The following is a 24,377-nucleotide window of genomic DNA, read 5'->3' on the forward strand; positions in this document are numbered from 1 at the left end:
TTTCATGCCTGGAGCGAGGCAGGCCCTGGGCAATAGCGAGCTCCTGAGAGAAGCTGAACAGAGAGCGAGCTTACGTGCAGAGGCCCCTGGACTTCAGGAACTGAGCAGAGCCATTCTGTGACCAGCAATAATGTTGCTAATAAACCCCAGTCTGTTCCAACAGATGATTATAACTGATGAGAGAGAGTAAGCATGACCTTAATTCATGAATTTGCTGATGGCAGAGACTCGTTTCTGGATATGAGAACGAGCACATGCAGCCCCGTCCTTTAGACAGCCAGGCTGTCACAGCTGTGATGCCCAACCTCACCTCTCCCCTCTGCCCCGGGCCCCCCAAAAACACACACAGGTGTTGTAACTTACACAGGATGCCCCCACCGCTGAGGGTGAGGGCAACTGTGCCCCAGCTTACAGAGGAGAAAACAGAGGCTGGAAGAGGGCAATCATCCAGGAGGCTGATTTCTTTCATTAAATTGCACCTTTACAACCCAATAGCCAAGCCCCTTGCCCTGTTCCCTTGTAGTCCTCAGCCTCTCAGCTTTTATTTCTCTCTGGGACCCAGTTCTTAGCTTCACATTGAGTCCCATCCTGGACATAAACACTGTCCCTTTCGCGAGTCAACTTCAGTATAAGAGGCGCTCTCATCCTCCCCCCTCCCTGTGTCGTCGCTGCCTCCACAGTGGGGGCACCCGGCCCTTCACTGAAGCTCTGCAGACTTAGGAGCTAAGGATTTAGAAGGAGGAGGTGGGGAGGGGTCTGCCCACCTGGCAGGGCGGCTGGTGATGACTGACCTATGAAGCCTCAGTAGGGGGAGGGTCAGGCAGCAGGGAGGGGGGCCACGGGCCCAGCAGCATCAGAGAAAGTGGATTACACATGTTAACCCAGGCACCTCTGCGATGGTGGGCCCTGGAGCGCAGCCGTCAGTGTGGAAGCCAAGCGTCCCATGTGCCTGGACCCGCCATCCAGAGCGCCGGGGATGAGAGGTTCTTAAATCAGGACACTGGGGTGCAAAGCTGGCTCCGCCGCTTGCTTAGTTACTAAGGCAAAATGGGCCTCAGCTTTCTCATCTGTAAAATGGGCATCTTGGAGTCTCTCCCTCCTGGGGATGGGGATTAAATGAGGTGCAGGCAGAGCTTGGGAGCGGCAGGGATGAGCGCTGCTCCCAGGCACGCTGTCGGTGCCATTGTAAGGACTGTCTTCTGGGGCAGGTCTGGCACACTGTTTCCATAAAGGGCCAGGGAATAAATACTTTAGGCTTCGAGGGACTTGTGGTCTCTGTCACAACTGTGCCAAAGCAGCCTCGACAGTGGGCAGTCCAGGCTCTCGACCTCTGCTCTCTGCATCAGACGCAGGAGCTCTGTCGCTTGTTGGAACGACCTGGAAACCAAGTTGTATGGAGCAGGGAATTCTGCCAAGTCACAGAAGCTCAGTGCAGACTTCCTGGGATGCTGTGACCTGCCCCTCCTCACTGTCACTGACGACAAGGGAATGGGCTCCGGCAGGGGACCAGAGGACCTGTTGGGTTACACTTGCTGCCCTGCTCAAGGAGCAGCTCTAGGTGACATGGGCAGACATGCTGTGCTGTTAAGCACGTAAGAGAAGGTCCTTCTGGGAAGACTGGCTTTTGCCCTTTGAGTGAGGGTCTCCTGTGTGCCAAACACAGAACCCTAGGAGTCAGGTCTGGAAAGCTGGGCACAGAGAGGCCCGGAAAAGCTTCCAGGTCACACAGCATAGGGGCAGAGTTGGGGTCCGACGCAGATCTAATGCCCAGGCCAACGCCCTCTCCACTTTCCCAGGAGCCAGTGGGATCCCACAGGTCCGTATCCCTCAGTGGGGCGCTGGGTATTAGCACTGGGAGCCTTTCCTGTCTTCAAAGGGAAGACAGAGACATTCCCTGTGTGCCTGTGGGGCAGCCATTCACGCCTGTCCACAGGGCCCGGAGGCTGCTCCAGCTGGGACAGAGCACAGCTCCAGCGGCTGAGTCCTGGCTCCATCCCGGGCTGAGTCACCGAGTGCTCCGTGCTCAGTTCTCCCGTCCATGCTGGCTGGAGTCAGCAGCTACTTCCCGAGGTCTCCAGGAGGAGGAAATGTGCAAATATGTCCAAAATCCTTGAGGCCGTGGCCAGCACATAGGGTGCTGGGGGTCAGCTGCACCAGGCTTCTGTCTTCCTCTCCCCTTTGCTGGATAAGGAGGAGACCTGACAGGGGCAGGGCTTGTCCCCATTCTCCCCGCTGCCCGACAGTGGGTGATGCCAGGGCTGGACTCCGCCCTCTGCCCCTCCTGGGTCATTCACATGCCTTGGCTGCTCTGAAATTGGCGAGGCTGCCCCACTTCCTGAGGCCTCTGTGCCTCTCCCCTGCCTTTCTGGCGTCTCCTCCAGGGGTTACTCCAGGGCCTCTGGCCCTGAGCCCGCACACCCTCTGCCATGCTGGGTGGGGGGCGAAGTGATGGACATGCACTGCACCTCCAGGACAGTCTGAGGGCACTCAGCATCCCAGTACTGTCTGCAGCCAGGAAAGTCCAAGGTGGGGCACAGCGTCTGAGTCTGCTTTCACACACTAATTCATTCAGGAATTCTGTCGACGAAAATAATCCATAACCAATCTATAAATGAAAATTTGGGTGAGTTTATTCTGAGCTGAAATCTGAGGACCACGGCCCGGGGCCTTTCTTCCTGAAGGAAGAAAGGGCACCAAAGAAGTGGGGTGCACAGAGTGGTTATATACCCCCAGAGAGGATGTTTCACATAGGATTGAAATGTCCCTTTTACAATAGTCGCGAGCTGCTCTGTCAGCACAGCGATTGATGGAAATAGCAGGTAGGTCTTCTGTCTCAGTGAACACAGCAGGGTAGCAGTCTGTTGTCTCCAGCTGAGTGGTCACAGGTGAGCTGGGTGGTCAAAGGTGAGTGCAGCGATCAGTTCCCAGCCTAAGGAAAGATGCTTAATCTTTAAGGAAATGCCAATGTCGGAGGGGGAGGGAAGTTGCACCTTTATCTCAAGGGCCTTTGTTCTTGCCATAGGGAATGTATATACAATGCATGCTCAGCGGCCACAGTCAGGCCCTTTTGGAAAAAACAAAGTCAGGTCAAATTAGGTTTATACCAAATGGCTTCCTCATATACTCCAATATATCCTATTGCTTGCCATTTTTATTTGTCAATTCTCATACCTCCTTTGTTGGGTGGTTACTGGGGATGGAGAGATGAGGTGAACACAGGCTAGCTGGGCAGAAAGGGGACCCGTGGACATTCACGGTGCAGCATGAAGAGGGGGTGACCAAACGCTGACCTCATAACCATTCTCAGCCCCGGTTTTGTCATTTTCACAAGCCCCAGCATCTTAGGGGTTTGTGAAGAGAGGGAGGTCAGTGTGCATCCCAAGGCTGAAAATGGGGGCGAGAGGATCACGCAGGCCCCCAGCCGGTGGATCCGGGGGGTGGGGTGCAACTAGGGTGGTGGGATAGGGAAGATCCCTGCCCAGGGGTGGAGGATCCCACTGGGGGTGGCTCCCTCACCAAGAGGGACTTCATGGAGAGGAGGCAGTGGCGGGGTAAGGGCTGAACTCCGTTTGGGACACGCTGACTTCGGGAAGCTCAGGGGACACCCAGACAGAGAAATCTAGGAGGAGCTGGACATGGGGGTGAAGGTGCGACAGAGGGTTGGGGTTGGAGCTTGAGACTCAGATGAGATGGGGCAGTGGAAGGGGCTGGAGGACATCGAGGACATTCATTAACAGGGGTCTTCAAGGTGGAGACTGTCCTGTTGATTTCACAGCCTCCTCGTGCCTAACACAGCCTGGCCCAGGGAGGCCATTTGATAAACTCGTACTGACTTGACCCAAATGTGCCCATCTCTACTTTAAATCACTGGAATAGAATTTGCTGAACTCAGGTTAATTAGCTAGTAATGTGAAACTAAGGATTACAAAGAAAACTGAAATACAGACTCATGATGCAACTAAGAATCCATGCTAATAACTAAGACTTTCAAACATGCAGCCCAGTGTGGCCTCAGGGCCTTTGCACTTGCTGGTCTCACAGCCTGGAACGCTCTATCTTCTGCATTGCTTGCTCTCTAAACACCTTCGGGAATTTTCTCCAACATCCTTCCTGACTTTCTTTTTCTGCATGGTACATATGGACAGCCTGACCTTGTTTATATTTTACTTATTTTTTCTGTCTCCTCCACTAGGCTGGCAGCTGTATGAGAATGGAGACTTCCGCCTGCTTCACTCACAGCTGCGCCCGGTACCTGGAGTGGGCCCAGCGAGCAGTAGGGACTGAGTGATGTGTGCTGGGTGAGTGAACTCTGCTGACCACAAACAAGCACGTTCGGGAGTGCTAAGCACTGTTGGCTCATTTGCTGTTTATGGAGACCCACTCTGTGCCCGGCCCTGCCTTAGGCTGGAGGCACAATGGCCCTGAAGGAGACAAACTCTGCTGCCCCCGAGGAGCAGACTTCGCAGAGGCCGACAAAGAATGAGCAGAGCACAGCAGGTTCTAGAAGGTAGGAGTGCTACAGAGGAAAAGCAGGGTTTTGGGATCAGAAGGCGGGGGGTGGAGCGACAGTTGTGGGAGGAGATGAGAGAGCTGGAGGCCCAGATGGTGCAGGGCCTGGGGGCTCCCGTGAGGACTTCTCCAGGGCAAGGAGAGTCAGGTTGGGGTGCTGAGCAGGGGGTCAGGCCCTGAACGCTGTGAGGGGAATGAAGTGGGTGATGGTAGGGAGACTGGAGTGGGGAGGCTGTCACTGTAGATGGAGTAGGCAGGGAAGGCTCCCCGGAGGAGGTGACATTTGAGCTGAGCCCTTGTCTGGACCATGTTTCTAGCTTCTGTAAACCTGATAGCTTTAATATCTGTCCTGTGTGCATACGTGGGACACTCCTTGTTCTGAATCCCCTCGACTCAGCCTCCTGCCTCCCTTGTCGCCCCTTCCCCCATCCCTAGGAAGAATCCTCCTTCTTGAGCCCACTTTTCAAATACAAATGAACAAATCTAGTGTTCGTCCACATCCCAACCACCTCATCTATTGGACACTCATACTCAGGTCCCTGTCCCCCTGCCCTTATCACCCAGGGAAGGTACCAGACAACTGGGACAGTCCCTATGCCCCAGAGCCTGTGAAATTATTCAGACCAGGCAGTCCTAAGCCTGCTCACCCTGCCTCGCGGTTCCTTCCTGCAGAAAACACAGTAAAGGCTCCTGCCCACAGGTCCCCTGCTCCCTCTGCCTGCTGACCACCCTGGCACTTCCCCATGGGACCCTGCACGGTGTGACATGCCCCTCCTTCTGGGAACTGTGAGTAACAAACTATTTTTTCAATGGCGTCGTCTCCTGATCTGGTGGCCTTACTGAACCTCCAATTTTCCATTAATACATTCTATTTTAAACCAGCCCTACAAGACACTGTGTAAACAAACAAAGAACAAGTGAACTATGTAGCCTTTTCCAGTATCTTCAACAAGCTTAATATTTTAGTACCCATTAGAGTTTCTTTCCCCTGTAAAATTGGAGGCCCCATAAGAGTGGAAGGCATATCAGAAATTACACAGACAAGACCGGGCCGCTGGGAAGTCCCAAGTATCTGTCTCCCCAGACTGAGAGCTCAGGCCAAACCTTGATGAGTCCCAGTCTCAGCCCTCCCACTGCGACTGAAATTTGGTTGGTTTTTCAAATTCAGCTTTTAAACTTGTCAGCTTAGCAGGGAACTTCTCAGTTCCAAACTCATCTTTCTGGCAATAATCAAGTTACATCGTGTGTGAGATGGCCTGTTCCCTGAGCTATTTAATGAAAATCTGCAGAAATTCTTGGAAAGAGTCAGCCCAGCTTATTTCAGAACAAGGTGCATCTTTGGGAGAGAGTGGGGGTGCACGGTATGGGAGGACAGAACAAGACGATGCCCTGGGAGATACCAGCTCCAGACTTATTTACTTGGGGGCATCGACCTTCACGCATGAGATTTCCAGGGAAGCATCTGGAGAGGGGAGTGGGTTGGAGCTCAGCTTCGCTGTCACCCCATGGAAAGAAGGGCTGAACATTTCAGACAGCTGTGGCCCTGGGAGCAGCCTAACCCAAGGGAACCACACAGAAAGTCCCCTCAAGACTGCTGTCCTGGTTAGTATAAGGTTCAGCCGCTGTAACAAAGGGCCCCCACAGGAGAGTGGGGCATAGAAGTTGGCATCTCTCCCGTGCTCAGTCTGGAGGCAGACAGTCCAGGGCTAGTCTGGCAGGGCTGTTCCAGGAGGCTCCTCTCCCTGTTGTCCTGTCATCCCAGAGGAGTTGTCCTCATCAGAGTGGGTCAGGACAGAGCTCCAGCCTCAGAGCTCATGCTCCTGGCAGCAGGACAGAGGGAGAATTAGAAAGAAGGGCCTGCTTCTCTCTCCTAGGAAATATCCTAGAAGCCACACAAATTGCTTCCCTTCCCATCCTGGAGGGAGAGCTAGGTTACACACCCAGCCTAGCTGCAGAGGTGGCTGGGAACTCTGTAGTCTTGGGTGGCCACATGCCCAGCTAGAAGTCAGGTGTTCAGTTGCTCTGAGAAGTGGACAATGCTATTGGGAGGCACGTGGACCTCTCTGCCACACCCCTCTTAATGTTTCCTCCTACCGCCCGACTACTGCCTACCTCGAGTTCATGTTTTATGAAAAACTGTCCATCAGACAAATTGCATTATGCAGTTCGCAATTCAGGAACCAACTGATAATCATGGGCTGGTGGATGCTTTTCATTAGATTTGCTGGCAATTCACTGCTGGGGCTCCATTCCGACTCTGAGGTTGTCTCCCACTCAGAGCCCACTGTGCACATGCAGCCAGAAGCATCTTCTCCAATGGAAGTCAGTCATGTCACTCCCTGCTCCTGGATGCCCTGCTCCTTAGAACAAAACCCAAAGCCCTTCCTGTGGAACTGAGCTTGGACTAATAAGGGAGATGAGAGGCAGCCGCTGGCCAGCCAGCCAACGCCAAAGCTCACAGAAGAGGAGAAAATCTCATTAGCAGTGTTCTATTTTGGGAGCTGACTGATTTCCTGGCCATGAGCTGGGGGATATTTAAGTTTGAAGACACAGACCAAAATGCACCAGTGGGAAGTGGTCCCAGAAACCAGGGGTACTGGTCCAACCCTCCACCCCCCAGCCTTGCTCCCCACCTCTGTCTTGTATGTGCCTAGCACTGCAGCTTCCTTCTGTTTAGAATGCCGCCTCTCCATTTCTTGTGGTCAGAGCCAAGCATCAGGGCTCTGCCAGATGCCACCTCCCTCAAGACGCTGTCCTGATACTGCCAGCAGCAGGTGAGCGTGTGCTGTGCTGTGACTGTCCTTCCTTTCTACCTGTGAACAGGTGACTCTACTCTAGTTAGGTCCCTGTCTGGTCTTCCCAGCTGGACCATGCTCTTCGGGCAGGATCTGTGTCTGATTCATCTCGGGGAGCCCGAAGGAGTTTGGCCAAGTGCCCGGCATGTGGGTTTCCCAGAGAGTAAACCTCACGGAAGAGTATCTGTGGGAAACTGAACAATTCAGTGTGAGCAAAGTGCAAGGAGGGGTGGTGGTAAAAAGGCCTAGGCGGGGGAACAGGTCACAGAGGGTCCTGAAAGCCTACTAAGGAGCTGGGACTCGCCCTGAAGGGAATGAGAGCCGTGGACGGATTCCAAGGAGAACAACACTGGTTGACCACACATTGGGCTGTTTAGCATAAAGAAAACCAAATTGGGGGACTGAAGGGGAGCGACAAGACTCCCAGCCCATCCCCAGCCCTCTTCTTACTTCCCTGGCCGTGCTGTCAGTGGTGAAGGAAAATCTTCTCTGACCGGTCAGATGCTGGGCCCGTCCCTGGGCAATCTCAAGAGCTTGTTGAAAGACTCTGCACACAGTGCAACCCAGCCTTGCGAGAAGCAGCCAGCAGCTTCCTGGACATTCCTCGGGCTTCTTAGGAGCCCATGTGGAAGCTCCCTGATAGATACCTGGAATGACAAATTCACTGCCTAAAATGGTAATACCAGGGAAATCTCTGGGCACCTGGAACTTGCCTTTTAATAGCCACCTTTCCGCCATCCCCTCTATCCCTCTGGGCTGCTGTCACAAATCCTCCCTCTGGAGCCCCCAGGATGTCTGGTTTCCCGGGGAGCTCCCCTGGAACCTGGAGCTGGCTGAACAGCTCATACTTCGGTCAGGACTCTTGGAGAGACTTCTCTGTGCCACTGTCATAAAAAGGAGAAATCATCACAGTGGACAGGCCCAATTCCTGCGTTACAGTCATAAAACTCAGCAGCACATGGAAGTGACCTGAGGCCATTTTGGGGGCCCACGCCTGTGCCACTTCTCTGACTCCCCACACAGGCTGGCTCACGGGGCTTGGTTATCCTATTATAGACTTCTTGGTTGTAGTAACAAAGGCCACAGGCTCACAAGTTTCCCGTGGTCCTTCTGAAAATGTTAGGCAATGTTAGTATACAGCTTCTACCTTTCTGCCCTGCACTATGGCTCCCAGCCTTTTCCCTTCAGAACCACTTTCGTTGCTGTTGAGAGTTACCATGATACTTCTAAGTCATTTTTCCATTTAGATGTTCTGATTAGCTCCAAGTACTACATCACTACACGCTTCTCAGACTGGAGCACACACAGCCCCAATGCTGTGCAGGAAGGATGCAAAGCAGTGTATCTGTGATACATCTTTCTGGAGCATCAAGTTTATTACAAGACTTGGAAAGCCGAGGGCTTTACAAGACCCATCCCTCTTCCCCACAAACATGGAAGAAGAGACAGAGAGGACAGGGGAGGGAAGAAGTGCCCCAGAACAAACAGTCCAGTCTCTGAAGTTTCGCTCAGGTAGGAGCTGAGGAGCAGACCTGCAGCGAGTGTGGCCTCTCCTTGTGTCCCCCAGGTGCCTCCAGGCCATCCTCTAAGTTCACCAAGTATTTTGGATACGATGCTTCTGAAGGCCGTGGGGGTGCCAGATACCATTCTGATTTGAGTCCCGTGCGGAGAACCTGGCAGCAGTTTGCCCAGCTCCGTCATCCAGTGGGCCAAATCTTCTCTCCCCAAAGAGTGTGCACTTACGGGTATGTACTTCTTGCACTGCTCCAATTCACAGCTGAATGCGTCTCGCCTCTGGCCAACCTCCACACCACATTACCAGGCTCTCTGGTGCTCGGCATCTTTATCTCCACTTAAAATGCAGGGGTGCAGCTTGACCTCCCCATGATCTTTGATTTGAACCCTGCCATGAGATTAAATTGGCTTCACTCTGTTGCGTTTGCCATGCTGGTTCTTGCTGTGCGGACAACAAAAGCATTTTATCAAGTTTAAGAATCTCCCTGTAGCTCCCTTTGGCCCTGGCTGGGGCCAAAAGGAGAGACTGGGGTGGTCCTATCAGGCTGCCCAGTATGCAGAGAGTTTCCATTGCAGGTACCCTCTGGGGCTCCACTACTGTTACTGGTGCTGTGGGTGGAGGCGAAGGCCCCAGGGCCACGCTGGGGGATTGAGCTGGCAGTGGTGGTCCTCGACTCCAGCCTGGGTGGTGGAGTGGTAGGCTCCCAAGTAGGCTGCTCATTTTCTGCCTTGCGGAGGCAGGCGGGCTTGATTTTATTGCGTTTTCTGGGAGAGCAGAGACCTTCGGCTGCACCTCGTGGGTTGGGGAAGAACTGCAGGTCTTGGGGTCACTGGAAGCGGAGGACCTTACGGTGACAGTGTGGCCCTCCACCTTGGGTTTCTTGGTGCTCAGGATCAGGTACGTGCCCATAACACTGTGAAATCTCCTCCTTGTTAAGGAATCCTGGATCTTATCCCGCTCAAAGCCCATGTTCATCATCACCTGTGTCACCTAGGGATTCCTGTTGTCACGGGGCAGCTCTCTGTAAGGCTTGAGTTTCTTTTGGCCCATATTCACCCATGGGTCCTTCATAATAGCTTTGAGAGTTTTTCTCTTGCTGGTGTCGAACGTCGTCAGTTTTTTCAAGAGGTTTCTGCATTTAAAGGACGAGAACATAGGAAGCTGGTATTGCCCTTTCAGTACCCGCCTTCCCACCATAGAGAAGTCTTCTCCCAGTAAAGGCAGGGCCTCCATGAGCAGAATGTAAAGGATAACTCCCAGGGCTCCCACGGCTGCCAGGGCCGGCATAGTCTTGGCATCAGAGCATCTCCGGGCAGAGTAATGGGGTACCGCAGTGCCTACTCAGCTTCCAGCCGAGGAACACGCTGCTCAGGCCAAAGTCGGACAGTTTCACATTCAGCTCTGCATCGACCAGCAGGTGCTCCAGCTTCAGGTCCCTGTGGACGATGCCTTTGTGGTGCCAGTACTGGAAAGCCAAGTCAAGCTGCCGGAACTGGCCTCGGGGCCTCCTGCTCCGTCATGCAGCTGTGTGCTTTACTAAGTAGTCTAACACGTCTTTCCGCTGACATACTGAGTAATGAGGAATAATGTTTCCTTGGTGTCAATCACCTCAGACAGCTTTATGATGTTTGAGTGATTCAAGGCCCGCAGGCTGTGGGCTTCATGGAGAAGTTTCTTGGTTCTGGAGAAGCTCTGTTCAATCTTCTGAAGGACTTTCATGGTTACCTCTGGCCCAGTTGGGATGTACCAGGCTAACTTCACCTTGGAGAAGGTGCCTTCACCAATGGTCTGGAGGAGCTCATAACTGTTACTACTGGTCTGCCTGTTGGCAGAGGCGGCCGCGAGTCCTGGAAGCATGGTGACCTGCTAACTAAACTAACTGATAATACTAGTTAATAATGCTAACTACGCTTACTTAACCATGCTAACAAAAAAAACTATAGTATGCTAACTAATACTGATTAATGATACTAACAATGCCATGTATGCTTACTATGCTAATAAACAACGCTAACAATACTAAATATGCTAACTATACTGACTAGACCAACAATAGTAACTATATCAACTGTACTAACAATACTAAATAAAAAAATTTTTAAAAATGAGAAAAAAACAAGAAAACACAAACTGGTGCAGCCGCTATGGAAAACAGAAGGGAGTTTCCTCAGAAAATTAAGAATAGATCTACCATATGATCCAGCTATTCCACTGCTGGGTATTTACCCAAAGAACTTGAAAAAACAAATGCATAAAGATACATGCACCCCTATGTTCATTGCGGCATTATTCACAATAGCCAAGACTTGGAAGCAACCTAGGTGCCCATCAAGGGATGAATGGATAAAGAAGATGTGGCATATATACATAATGGAATACTATTCAGCCATAAGAAATGATGAAATCCGGCCACTTGTGGCAACATTGATGGACCTTGAGGGTATTATACTAAGTGAAATAAGTCAGAGGGAGAATCTCAAATACCATATGATCTCACTCATAAGTAGAAGATAAGAACAACGACAAACAAACACATAGCAACAGAGGTTGGATTGGTGGTTACCAGAGGGGAAGAGGAAAGTGAGGACAGTGAAAGGGGTGATTAGGCACATGTATGTGGTGATGAATTGTAATTAGTCGTTGGATGGTGAACATGATGTAGTCTACACAGAATTCTAAATATATTATGATGTACACCTGAAAGTTACATAATGTTTTAATTCAATGTTACTGCAATAAAAAGAAAAATTTTTGAAAGAACCAAAAAACAAAGAAAAAATGAGAAAAGAACAAAGAAAAACAAAAAAGAAAATAAAGAAGAATAAAAAACAGTAGAGAAAAAATAAACAAAATGGGGTGAGGAGGAGAAAACAAGCTAACTGTGAGCTGAGTCCTCAGGTCACCAAAAATAAGCTTCTTGGGCTATAAGTACCAAAAACCTAGGCCTGGCTAGAGACTTATATAGAGATATTTGTAATCCCATTACAGTGGCTCCTTATGAGCTCAGAGCAAGAAATAGACCAATTATGGCTGCGGATAAACCACTTTTTGGTCTCAAGAGCCCTTTACTCTTAAAAAAAGGACCCAAAGAGTTTTACATTTATGTGGGATATTAGAGAGTGATATTCACTGTATTAGAAATCAAAATCTGCAGGATGTTTCAGTGGCCTTTTCATTTCCAATTTAAAAATCTGTAATAATTTTTGGCTTTTAAAGACTTCATAATGTCTACACTTAAAATATTTGATTCCTTTTCCTTAAACTCTGATTAGACTCAAAATGACCTTACGACTTAACCGATAGTATAATACTACAGGAAAATGTTCTGTTGCATAAGTCATAAGAAGGGACATCATTAACATTTATAAAGCTGAGAGAAAGAGCTTTCATCGTATTTTCCCCAGTAAGCTCATGAGCAGATTTCTTATCAGAAAACTTGGAGGCCAGATGGCATGGGTTGATGTGTTCAAAGTGCTGAAGGAAAAAAGAATCCAACTAAGAATCCTAGCTCTGGCAAAACTGTGCTCCAAAACTGAGGGAGAAATTAAGACATTCCCATATAATCCAAGGCTCAGAGAGTTCTCTACACTAGACCTGCCCTCCAACAAAGAGAGTCCTTCAGGTTGAAACGAAACACCTTATGAAGAAATAAAGGTTTCTGGTCAAAGTGAGTATGTGGACGACTATAAAAGCTAGTACTATTGCAAATTTGGTTTGTGGCTCCACTTTTTGTTTTCTACATTAAGAGTCTCAAATATTTTTTAAAAACCCAACTGTTCTTATATGTTTTTGGACACACAATTCCTAAAGATGTAATTTTGCGACATTAATAACTGAAATGGGGTGGAATTAGAGCTGTATAGGAGCCGAGTTTCTGTATGTTACTGAAGTTAAGCCAGCATAAATTGACATTCGAGTGTTATAACTTTAGGATAAGTGTAATCCCATGGTAACCACAAAGAAAAAAAGCTATAGAATATACTCAAAAGAAAATGAAAAGGCAATTAAAATGTTTCACTACCAAAAATCAACTAAATGTTAAAGAAGACAGTCACACAGGAATGACAAAAAAGCTAGAAGGCATATAGAAAACAAACAGCAAAATGACAAAGATAAGTCCCTCCTTATCAGTAACTACTTTAAAGGTAAATGCATTAAACTCTCCAATGAGAAGACAGATTGGCAGAACGGATAGAAAAACATTATTCAACTGTTTGCTGTCCACAAAAGACTCACTTTAGATCCAATGACACAAAAAAGTTGAACATGAAAGGATAGAAAAAGATAGTCCATGCAAATAGTAACCAAAAGAGAGCTGGGGTTCCTATACTAATATGAGATGAAATAGACTTTAAATAAAAAACTTTGTGAGACAAAGAAGGACATTATATATTAATAAGAGGTTCAATACAGCAAGAAGATATAACAATAATAAATGTTTACACAATTAATGACAGACCATCAAAATGTATGAAGCAAGAATTGACAGAACTAAAGGGAGAAATAGATCATTCTACATATTAGTTGGAGCATTCACTACCCCGTTCTCAATAATGGATACAACAACTAGGCAGAACATAAATGAGGAAACAGAGGGCTTGAACAACACAATAAACCAACTAGATCTAACAGACATACACAGGACACTGTCCAACAACAGAATACACATTCTTCTCAAGTGGACATGGGACATTCTACAGGATAGACCATAGCTTAGGCCACAATTTAAGTCTCAATAGATTTTAAAAGATAGATATCATACAAAGTTTTCAACCACAATGGGATGAAGTTAGAAAGCAGAAACAGGAAGAAAAGTGGAAAATTCACAAATATGTGGAAATTAAACAATATGCTCTTAAAAAACCAATGTGTCAAAGAAGAAATCACAAGGGAAATTAGAAAATACTTTAGAGATGAAGGAAAATGAAACTCAATGTATCAAAACTTCTGGGAAACAAAGCAGCGCTAAGGGCGAATTTATAGCTATAAACACTTACATTAAAAAACAAGAAAGATCTCAAACCAACAACCTAACTTTATGCAACTCAAGGAAGGAGAAAAAGAACAAACTAAACCCAAAGCTAGAAGAAGGAAAGAAATAATAAAGATTAGAGCAGAGACAAATAAAATAGAGAACAGAAAAACAACAGAGAAAATCAGCAAAACCAAAAATTGGTTCTTTGAAAAGATTAACAAAATTGACAAACCATTAGCTAGATTGACTAAGACAAAAAGAGAAGATTCAAATTATTAAAATCAGAAATGAAAGTGGGGACATCACTACTGACTCTACAGAAATAAAAATAACTATTAGAGAGTACTATGAACAATTGTACTCTTAACAAATTGGATAACCTAGACGAAATGGACAAACTTCTAGAAATACAAATCCTACCAAGACTAAATCACAAAGAAACAGAAAATATGAATAGACTTGTAACTAGTAAGGAGATTGAGTCAGTAATCAAATACCTCTTGACAAAAAAAGCTCTGGACCTGACGGCTTTACAGGTGAATTCTACCAACCATTTAAAGAAGAACTAACGTCAATCCTTCTCAAACTCCTCCAAAAAATTCAGGAAAAAAGAACACTTCTTGACTCATTCTATGGGGCCAGCATTGCATTGATACCCCCCCCCCCCCAAATATTTCTGGCCCATCTTCTAGATAGTCACCAGAGGATTTTCTAAAATATCCAGCCAGATGGTTCTTGGCCCGGTGACTTGAATCTGGATCCTGTAATATATTTCTACTTTCTGTGTGAAGAGAGGACTAGCAGTGCCTCTAGAATCAGGCTGAACCCATATGGACCCCATCCAAGAGCCTCAGCCCACAATGGATGTCCACATAGCAGACTTGACACAGCTGAAGGGAATATTAGTGAACTGAAAGATCATTCTGAGGAAATTGCTCTGGATGCAGCACAGAGAGCCAAGGAGATGGAAACATAAAAGACAGGCTCTGAAAGGCAAGAAGTCCCATGAAACTTGAATCAGAATCCCAGGGGAGAGAAGGGGGGATGGAAGAGAGCAAAATGGAATATTGCCCAAGCTAGAGCTAGCACTTCCTTCTCAAGCAAACATGGGCTTACCTCCAGCCCTCCCTCAGGATTCCAAGGAGGTGAGTCTCCAGAGGCTGTGGTGGAGAGAGGAGAAAGGAAAGAAGGAAGTGGATGTTAATTGAATGCTATTACATGTCACATACTGTCTCATCTACAGCCTCATTTAATAGGTCCATTGGCTGTGAGGCTGAGATCTTTGCTACCATTTTGTTGTGGGGCAGATATTCACTGTATCTCATTGGTCTTCATGCCCTTGGTGGTTAGCTCAAAAACACGCATGCAGTAGGTGCTCAATAAAGACTGTCGATTGAGTGTGAGATCTGAGGTTTGGAGAATTCAGTGTCTGGTCCATGGTGACACAGAAGGTAAGATGAGGAGAAAGGATTTGAATTCAGAATTAGCTGGCCCCAGTGCCTCTAACCCTTCCATTTCCTGGTGCTAAGAAATGTTTGCTCGCCTCCCAAGGCCATCTGCTCAACCCTTAGTCCATCACCTCTGGACACACCTGCAGGGGAAGTCCCCCAGGCCAAATCTGACTTGGGGTCAGCTCTCATTCCGTCCTGGAGGCTGAGAGTTCAGCTCTGTTTGCCCAGCACAGCAAGCATTCCCAGCTTTGTCTGCCACCTTCAGCAGACATTTTCATACCTCTTTGCACACAAAATAAACCACACTTTCTCATTTTGTGTTTGGGGAAAAAAAGGCCTGGTTAATTACAAAGGCCGTCTTGCCTCGGTGCCAAGAGAGGGGAGATGTTCACAGGAAAATTAATTAATTTTGACTAATTGCTTTCACTTACACATCTTGGTTCCGATTAAGAAAACATTTGTAACTGAGCCCACCTTCTCCAGAAGAAGCTCCCATGCTCCGCAAAGAAAGAGTCTTCGGATTTAACTGACTGCTGCCGGCCCTGCGCCACTTGCGGCTGCCTTTGGAAAATGCCAGTTCAACATTTCAGAATCTTACACAGGGGAGGCGACCTATGAGGAAGAGCTTCATTCAATGTTTTTCCGAGGATCGATCACCTCACACTTGTGAAGTGGGCATAGCCTAAAACTGGACACAGAGAGGCCATATGTTCAAGCTGCCAGTTAGAATTGTTGTTAAAAATTCAGATTCCAAGGCCTGGCTCAGACCTGCCCAGGTCAGACATGATAAAGTTGAGGTCTGGAAATCTGTATTTTCAATAGGCGCAATGGGCAATTCTGACTTGGAAAGGCTTTGCTGTGGATCTCCTGGCTCTGCCCTTGAAAGCCACATCATCCTAGGCAAGCTGTTTAATATTTCCCAGCCTTGATTTCCCAGAACTGAAAAAATGGGCGTAATAACAGCTCTCTTGAAGGGGTAGGGTTGGTTGTGCAGATCAGGTGAGGCCGTGACCCACAGTGAACACTGATTAAGAGATACTTATTGGTAAATAAATGAAAAGCAACAGGATATATTGAAGTATATGAGGAAACCATTGAGTGTAAAACTAATTCGGCGTGAGCTTGTTCTTCCAAAAGGGCCTGACATGGCCTGTTGAGCATGCATTGTACATCTGCTTTAAACATTTGCTATGTCCCAAAGACAAGAACGATGCCCATAAAGGTAGAGATGTAGCTTCCCCCATATCAACATCTTTTTAAGGATAAGCATCTGTCCCTGAAAACTAAGGATTAATTACTGACCTGCTGTACAGACCTTGTGACCACCAATCCGTGGTGCCAGCTGAGCATCTCGTGATGGTAGTCAAAGAGATACTCCTGTCACATGTTCCGAGATGGTATATAACCACTCTGTACACCCCACATTTTGGTGCTCTTCCTTTGTTGGGGAAGGAAGGCTCTGAGTTATAGTCCTCAGACCTCACTTATAATAAACTCACCCCAATTCTGATTTTTAGATTGATTATGGATTATTTGTGTCAACATTATTTATATTAGTGAACATGGCTGAGTTCATTTCAAGGGGTTGATGAGAGCCAGGAGGAAAAAAAAAAGATAATGTTTTTACCCTGCAGAAAGTCCTTGCACCTTAAATACAGTATCAGCGCTCTTTCTGGGCCCTCGATTCAGCTATCCATTCTTTTCAAACTCCAAACTCCACAAACCTCTTCTCTTCCCATGGTATCCCCCTAAAAAAATCATTAGAAGACTGAAAGTTGGGGGCCTCTGGATCCTCCCTGAGAATGGAGTGAAAAGCAGACACATGCTCCCTGAGAACAAGGAGCAAAATCCTGTGTTTGCAAAATGGTCAAAAATGAGTCATTTTGAAACCAAGAATGAAAGAATTAAAATTTCCCTGGATTAGGGTGAAACTGAGCCTGTACCCACAAGGTTGATGTCGGAAACAAAGTAACCAAGTTTCTGAGCTTGTTTTGCACAACAACAGTAGGACACTGATAAGAGAGCAGCTTCCTGACAGCCTCCCTCCCACCCCTGCCTGACTAAGCATCTTGCAGGAGCATTGAGAAAGTAAAATGACTGATTGTAATGTTAGATGTTACGCATGCAACACATAGAGCCCCCTCTAATTTGCACATGTGGCCCGTGAAGAAATATGAAAGACGGTCACTCCTGTGCAGAGGACTCTTAAGACTTCAGCCCCCAAGGCCACATGGATGCTCCCCTCCCCTACCTAAAACTCCAAATAAAACCCCTTGCTTGTAGCTTTTCAGGGAGTTTGGGATTACAGCATCAGCTGCCTCTTCTCCTTGCGCAGCACTTTGCAAGGAAATTCCTACTTTCTTCCACTACACCCCATGTCAGAGACTGGCTTGCTGGGTGCATGACAGGTGAGAAGACCCACTTCTGGTTCCGCAACAATTTAATTTGTGGAAAATGAATATATCTCATCTTGCAAATGTCTTGGGAAAAATAGTGCACACGAATTCACAAACAGGCTTCTCTGGTACAAACAGTTGCCTGCTGCTCCAGGAGGCTAAAACAGCCCACCAGAAAGGTGGCAGCTTGGATCACTTGAGTCTAAAGAAAAATAACATCACCAAGCAGGGACCCCCCCAGGGCAGGGAGTGGGGTCCAGGAGGGATTCTCAGGGCTCATTTCCTTCACATTTAGCAGAGACCATCAGCTCTTGGCATGCATCAACACTGACAAGAGATTTTCACATATTGAGGTATATGGGGTAACTATTCGGGTTCAAAACTGATTCAGCTTGAACTAGAAAGCCTGACTTATGGCCTATCAAACAAACACTGTACATCTGCTTCAACCACTAAAGTGAAGAACGCACTCTCTTTATGATAAGAATGCAGACTTCCCTTCCTATGCCCTGTTGGTAACTCCCTGATTAGTCCCTTTCCTGACATCACAGTCATGTTGACCTGCTAATTTGCAACTGAACACCCCTTTGAAATGTTGATGAAAACGTATCCTGGGTGTATGCAATGTATGTTCTTTGTTCTAAAAAGATATAAGACTGTACAGAAACCTTGCTTCTCTGGAATGCATTCTAAAGCCTTCCCAGGTTATAATCCTCATTCTGGCTCAAGTAATCTCACTGTATTTCTCTTATCTATAGGATGGTTATTTGTTATTTTGCATCGACATTGCTTGGCATAGTCACAGCAGGATTTCAGAGGAACCCACCAGAGACCACCTGGAATCTACACTGAACCAGCATTTGGTGCCAATAGGGGCCCATTGAGCCCCCCTGGATCACTGCATTCTTCAGGTGACCCTGGTGAGTTCTCCTGAAACCCAGAGCTCCTTATTTTAACTTGATAGTCCAGAGTTTATCTGAACTATTTCAAACCTTCAGACTAGGTATCTTAAGGGGTTACTGGTACACACCCTAGGTAAGAGGAACCTAGGAGGGGAATTCCTAGGAAAGAGAAACCTAGGTGGAGTTTCCCAGGCTAGGGGAGCCTAGAGGGAACTTTGGCATGAATGGAGCAAGCTGACCTTTTTAATTTGGCTTTAAACTGGCAACGATTATGTTTATAAAGTCTGAACAAACTGCTTGATAGAGAAATGAGAGACTGAATGTGTTCAGCTCCAAAGAAAAGGGACATTGCTTCTCCTGGCCGAAAGGCATTCTCAGGTGGCTGAGAACCTTAGCGGGAACATTGGAGGATCGAATGCCTCATGGCGTGTAGTGGTCCCATAGGGAACTCCACTATCATTCATGTTAGTTAGCTAAAGGCTCATCTGGGGAAGCTCATATGAGGGCTGGTCACCCAAGCCCCAAGCCCCCATGGCCATTTTAGGCTGCCAGTGGGAGAAACCGAGGCATGTAAGAGAGTGTTTACAACCTTTCTTTAGGGAGTAACACTCACAAGCAGCCCACTTCTGACCCACTACACTGTCCTTAGGAATTGTTCAGACTTTATAGCAAAACAAAACTAAGAGAAAAGTGGGAAATCAAGCTTCTAAAAGCCTCCCAGTTCCTGAATGGGCAGTCTCACCTCCAAACTCTGGCCAGCTTCATGTTGAAACTTGCAAGTGCTTAATGAAATAAGGATAGCTGTAAATGACTGGCAAGATAAGCCAGGATAATCTGAAATTACAGTGGCCACTGTGGGGCTCATTTCTAGGAGCTAGGTAACAGAGAAATTTCTAAAGAATCGAGCTCGCCACCTTCCAGCATATTTGCTCAAACTAAAGGTTCTGGAAGCTGTAAATATTTACAAAGAATAGCAAAAAATATCTTACCAAGCTTGTTTCATGTCCTGAGGGCTGAATGCAGTTGCACCCCATTTTGCTGTCAGCGATAGTCACACAGAAATGTGGGTTGCACTCTATTTGCGGCTAAGGGCCCTACCAAGCTGCTGCCAGCCTCGGGAGAATTACATTGGCCATTAGAAGGAACATTCCGATTAGATAAGATCATTTAAAAGTACACTTGAAATGCAAAAACGTCAACATTCCAAAATAATCTTATTGCAAGTTTTGTTGCAAAAAGCTAGTAGAAAATTAAGTTGTAAATAGTACTTAAAGGAATATATTAGGCCATGACGTTACAGTCACCTCCATAATCTACTCTCTGAGTTAATGAGACTCAGAGATTTTCTGGGAAACTGCTACACCAAAGACTACTGGAACTGTTCAGTACCATCAGGCAGTTACTGTTTGTCGTGGCTGAAACCTGACAAGGTATTCGAAAGGATTTAGTAATTTAGGATCAGAAATTTGGCCAAACTGATATTGGCCAAACTGAAATTTGGCCAAACAGAAGCTGCTATTCAGAGCCTGATAGGGATTTTTTTCTAGGCCTTCTTCCCTAAGTTAAAATAAAACTAAGCACCCAGAGGGAAAAAAGCAAATTAGGGTGATGTGGTTGGATACGTAGAGCAACTATCCTCAACTTACAAATCCTTGTAGAAAAAAGCAGTTCTAGAGGCAGTTCAGATTCCACCCAGTTCTTTTACATCACAAAGAATTATGTCCTTGCCCCTTGGGAACTGTTATCTAGCTCACCACTAACTCCTAAAACTGAAGGGAAAAAAAGGGGGAACGCCAGAAAAATGGCCATAAGAGCACCCTCACCAAAAATCTAGCATCTTGAGTCTATTCTTCACAATATTAGTAAAAAAGAAAAAAAAGCTTAAAACAAAATTTGGATTCATATTTTGGGAGCCTCATATTACTGTACTTGATTCATGGCAGTAATTTTAAAACAATAGCTGTGGGGGGTCCGGCCCGGTGGCGCAGCGGTTAAGTTTGCAAGTTCCACTTCAGCAGCCCAGGGTTCACCGGTTCGAATCCCAGGTGCGGACATGGCACCATTTGGCATGCCATGCTGTGGTAGGTGTCCTACATATAAAGTAGAGGAAGATGGGCACGGATGTTAGCTCAGGGCCAGTCTTCCTCAGAGAAAAGAGGAGGATTGGCAGCAGTTAGCTAAGTGCTGATCTTCCTCAAAAAAAACCCAAAAAACTGTGGAGTCTCTATGTATGTGTGTCTATATGTATATGTGTGTGATATTTTTACCTCTGGATGGCATAATTTCTAGAGAACTCTATTCAATTGAGTTAAAGTAAGTGCTTACAATTTTTTTTTCTAAATGAAACTAATCCAAATGTCTTTCAAGTTAACATGACATGAAATAATCTTTGGTAAATAAAAGCTTGTTTAAGTTTGTTGGTTTGATTAAAATAGGCATGTCCTTAAAGTTATCAACATTGGGTCTGATGCAGACATGCAGCCTTTGTTCTATGTTTATTAGTCAAATAAGCTGATGTTATCCCTATTACAAAACTGGTTAACAAAGATAATAACATAGTGATGGCTAATTTTGCCTAAGATCTCATGAAGTTTTGTAGGCAATCTAAATAATTATTGGAAGCAAGTAAACTAAATAGATACGAAAAAGATAAAAGTGTTAGGTGAACTTTTAATAATAATTTTGTTTTATGGTGTATGCATTTAAAATAGCTTGCATAATCTCTTTGGTAACGTGAAACTTTGAAGTTTTGCTAGGTTAATTTAATTGATAGAAATTCACTAAATATCTAGATCATCCCCAAATAAGATAAAATAGACATTAATTACTAAATATAAGTTTGTCTACTTTTGGCTAGAGAAAAACTAAAAGGTGTTTTGAGTCTATTAGTAAACATGTCTTGTATTTTATTGAAAGATTATAATATGAAGTAGCATGTTTCTGAATATTATAAAAGGTATTTATAAAGTCACCAAGCCACAAAATGCTAATGTAAAAGACAGTTCACAATTGCTCACATTTTAGTTTTCACTAAACTGTGTAAGGAGTGAAAATTCTAATTAATATATGTAATTAAAGCTACTAAAAATTAATAAGGAAAATATCTTTGTACTCAAGAAAAGTAAAATGTATGCTTTCAGTAAAGAAGCTGTAAAGAATGGAAATATTTTTGTTTGTTTTGTTAAGGAAGGTAAATTTGTCCTAAAGTACCAGAAGGGAAGAAAGAAAGCATGGGACAAATTCTGAATGTAAAAAAAAGAAAGTGACAAAAGGTTGACGGAAGTAAGATCCTGAGGAATTTTGTATGTGGTCAACTTGGCTAAGATTGAAATGAATCTAAGCAAATGAATTTTAATATAAAAAGTAATCTGTTACAAGAATTAGAATTGGGCTTTCTCTCTTAGAAGGGATAATTTTCTTAAACTCTCAGTCTGCTCTTGATAAAGTGGTTATACAACGTTTCTCTTCACCTGTGAGTAAGTCTACCTAAAGGACAGAAAATCTGTGTTTTGTTAAAATGATTTCCTGGAGCCAGCCCCATGGCCAAATGGCTAAGTTTGTGCTCTGCTTCAGCAGCCCAGTGTTTTGCTGGTCCAGATCCTGGGCACAAATATGGCACCACTTGTCAGGCCATGCTGAGGCAGCATCCCACATGCCACAACTGGAAGGACCCACAACTAAAATATACAACTATGTACTGAGGGGATTTGGGGAGAAAAAGCAAAATAATAATAATAATTTCCTGTGTTCAAAAAGACTGAGGTCTCTCTATTAAGGTTTTTTTGACTGTTTTAATGCTCTGTTTTGCCCTTGACTGTTTCTGTTGTCACTTTGTTTGAATGGATAACTAAGCATTGTTTCACAGAGACAAGATCAGCAAACACTTGATCTTGTTTGACCGAGCACTTTAAAACCTTTTGATATTTTTGACAAGTTCCTCAAAATTCATGTCCTACATAAAGTCTTTGTTTTGACCCTCTTCTTTGAGAATATTCAGAGGGCCCTGGGACTTCTCAAAGAGATTTGTTCTTTCTTCCTATAAGGGGAAGATGCTAATTAGGCTTGTTTGGTATGCTAAATTGCATGGGAAGCATTGTCAAGTAAATGATGATAAACCTTCTTAGGTTATATTGTGTACGAAAACATTACTCACTATTTTAACCCTGATACCTTGCTTCCAACATCACAAGGGGAAAAGACCATGACTGCATTCCATCATTTAATTGTTTTACAGATGGGTCTTACTTAAATGATAAGCAAGGATGTTATCAAGCTGGATATGCCACCCAGCTTCAAGAATGCCCACTACTTTCTATTAACTCTGCTAACCCAGTAAGAGGTTTCCTTCTATAGGTTCACGAAATCATCATGGAAGAAAAGAAATAAAAGAAGCAACAAAAGGGGGGAAACTACTTCTGGAAACTTTCTCCCACTTTGGCTCATAAAGCCTACACTCGTGCTATATGCCCAGAATATAATCTAGGGAAACTATTTCATGAATCACAAGGCCACTTTCCCCTTCCTAAGAGACCCTTTGAGGTACAGCAATTGGACTTTGTCCAAATGCTGCCATCTCAAGGATAAATATATCTTGTAATCATCTGTATATTCTCACAATGGGTTGAGTCATTTCCTTCAGAAGAGCAATGGTTTTAGGTAAATTATTATTGAAAAAGGTAATTCCTGTTTGAGGAATTCCTACTGAGTTACACAGTAACTGAAGAACTCATTTCACTGGACAAATAATTAAATCTATTTGTAACATTTGGCCAATAATGCAGCATTTCCACTGCACTTACCATCCCCAATCCTCAGGATTGGTGGAAAGAACTAATGACACCATCAAAACTCAATTGGCAAAGCTTTGAGAAGAATTTCCTCTCTCAAGACCAAAAGCTCTTCTGCTAGTGCTTCCTTTTTTTTTTTTTTTTTTGAGGAAGATTAGCCCTGAGCTAATTACTGCCAATCCTCCTCTTTTTGCTGAGGAAGACTGGCCCTGAGCTAACACCCATGCCCATCTTCCTCTACTTTATACACAGGACGCCTACCACAGCATGGCTTGCCAAGCGGTGCCATGTCCACACGTGGGATCCAAACCGGTGAACCCCGGGCTGCTAGGAAGCAGAACGTGCACAATTAACCACTGCACCACAGGGCCAGCCTCCCACTGATGCTTCTTAAACTTAGATTTACACCCTTATGGTAAACATTGGCTGTCTCCTTTTGAAATAATAGGATGACCTATGCAATTAGATGAGGAAATATATGAACCAACTTCACTTAAGGGAGATATTACGTTGTTGTCAGGCAGCTCTCATTGAAATGCTTAAAAGAAATGAAAGGTTGGTAGCTGATTCTTTTCACAGAAAGGTCCCAGACCTTAAGGATCATGGGCTATAACCTGGAGAAATTATTTTTTGGAAGAGGCATCAAATAAAAGACTCTTTGCAGCCTTGTTGGAAAGGACCATATCAGGTACTTTTAAGCAGTTCGTGCACTGCAGAATCAAAAGGCATAGACTCATGGATTCACAGTTCTGATTTAAAAAGTCTTCTCCACTTGAGTTGGTTTCAGATCCTATTTCTGATACCCGATTTCAACTGACCAAGGCAAATACCTCCAAACCAGGATGAGAAGAAGACGGCATCTGTTGCAGACAGCTGTCCCAAGACTCTGGACCAGGCCTGCATTCCCAACATTGTATCTCCTCATTTAAACCTTTGTTATGCTTAAACTGTATACCTATTTTATAATTGTTCTACTTAAGGTTTCAAAATACTATCATACTTAAAGAAAGTGACTGATCTGGAAGACTGGTCTTGAAGACTGGTCT

At 45.5% G+C, this 24,377-nt stretch overlaps 1 long non-coding RNA gene across 1 annotated transcript; it reads right to left on the minus strand.

Moving 5' to 3' along the window:
* Window positions 1-459: 459 nt before the first annotated feature.
* LOC138924025 (uncharacterized) lies at window positions 460-19,655 on the minus strand. Its single transcript, XR_011438495.1, has 5 exons — window positions 19,534-19,655; window positions 15,721-15,858; window positions 14,912-14,955; window positions 7,755-7,951; window positions 460-2,929 (listed from the first exon to the last, which is right to left on the minus strand). It is a non-coding gene; the product is annotated as an uncharacterized lncRNA (long non-coding RNA).
* Window positions 19,656-24,377: the final 4,722 nt, after the last annotated feature.

Source organism: Equus caballus, chromosome 5 (genome assembly GCF_041296265.1).
Source record: "Equus caballus isolate H_3958 breed thoroughbred chromosome 5, TB-T2T, whole genome shotgun sequence".
Taxonomy (NCBI): domain Eukaryota; kingdom Metazoa; phylum Chordata; class Mammalia; order Perissodactyla; family Equidae; genus Equus; species Equus caballus.